The sequence below is a fragment of the Anomaloglossus baeobatrachus genome, unplaced genomic scaffold (assembly GCF_048569485.1).
Source record: "Anomaloglossus baeobatrachus isolate aAnoBae1 unplaced genomic scaffold, aAnoBae1.hap1 Scaffold_294, whole genome shotgun sequence".
NCBI classification, from domain to species: domain Eukaryota; kingdom Metazoa; phylum Chordata; class Amphibia; order Anura; family Aromobatidae; genus Anomaloglossus; species Anomaloglossus baeobatrachus.
This window is the reverse complement of record NW_027442384.1, coordinates 236,019-237,421: the sequence shown is the minus strand read 5'-3', so window position 1 is coordinate 237,421 and position 1,403 is coordinate 236,019. Positions and strand designations below refer to the sequence as shown.

General features: G+C 44.4%; 1 pseudogene; it reads left to right on the top strand.

The window, feature by feature from the left end:
• The first annotated feature begins 239 nt into the window (after positions 1–239).
• On the top strand, positions 240–446 carry LOC142267234 (U2 spliceosomal RNA; annotated as a pseudogene).
• Positions 447–1,403: the final 957 nt, after the last annotated feature.

The window sequence follows — 1,403 nt, the reverse complement described above, 5'->3', positions numbered from 1 at the left end:
TCTCCCTCTCCCTAAGATGTGTCCGGTATAGGCCAGGGTGCCACTCAAGGCCGTAACCAATTCGGGTTATAGCTTCTCGGCCTTTTGGCTAAGATCAAGTGTAGTTTCGGAGGACGCTACCTTGGTCGGTACTGGAAGGTGCCTGGGATTGCACGTCTGCCGGCCTTGAGGAAGTGTGTGCGCCTTCTGGTGACACATAGCCCTCTTGTGCCTGGACGGTTCCCAGGCAACGGGAGGCGATCACCTTTGTTATTTTGAAGTCCTACTGATAAACAGAAAAAAAAAAAAATTAAATCTGTTCTTATCAGTTTAATATCTGATACGTCCCCTCTCTGGGGACCATATATTAAATGGATTTTTAGAACAAGGAGATGGAAAAAATCTTGCTCTGTCCACTCCACGCATTGACCTGGTATTGCAGTACCTCCAGGACCGGTGCACCCCTTCTTAACCCAGTTTCCAAAAGCAGAACTCAATTCACCTGATTCAAATGAGCCCCATTAGTGAATTGAAAGAAAGCAAAAACTTTATATGCACCTCAATTTGGCCAATTCACTTTTCACACTTTCACCCTTTTTTTTATCTTTCACACCTTTTACTTGCTTTATTGATGCAAAAGCTGTGCCAAATAGCAAACTCATCTCCACTCAACTTGACCAACTCTGCTATGTCCCGTGCAGTATCTTATTCTCAGTCTTATCTAGATCATTTGCAATTGAATAGAATAGATCCCTTTTGGACACATTGGATTCAGCTGCTGCAGTGACTGCAGGTGTTAGAAGATGCAGACTTGGCATCAGGTGCTGTCTATCAGATTCCACTCCAATTAAAGCTTCCATTGTTTTTCGGTGTTTTCTTTGAGCAATGATGATGTCTTTAGTGATCTGTTGGCTCCCTCTCCTGGAGGAAGAGTTTGCTTGCTCTTGGACTTTCAAAAAGAGAGGTCATGATAGACATTTAGCTTCTGAGCCCAATTGGGGACAGTCATGGGTGATGAATGTTTTGCAACCTGCTGCGAAGCCTGATACCGCAATATAAGGAACGTCAAATACTAAGAATGGGCGGCCTATGAAAGAATTAGTACTTTCATTAAGCATACTTAAACGGCTAATTGGGAATAGACAAACTGTAAAAAGCCCTCTGAGAAAGCCCCTCTCTAACCTTTGTTAGTAAGCTTTTCTGTAGTCTGCCTGTTGATGTATTTTCCGTTTGAACAGTGCACAACATGAAGTGACGGAACACTGGCTTGTCACAATGTCCCCCGCTGACATCACGATAGCGCTGCTGCCTAGAAAGCCAGCTGCGCAGCAGAAGTTGCTCTTTGGGTGGGATGGTGGGCTAATGTATCTATTCCTGCTTGGTGTGAGTTTGACATGATCTAGAGCAACGAGTTCCAGTGGCTA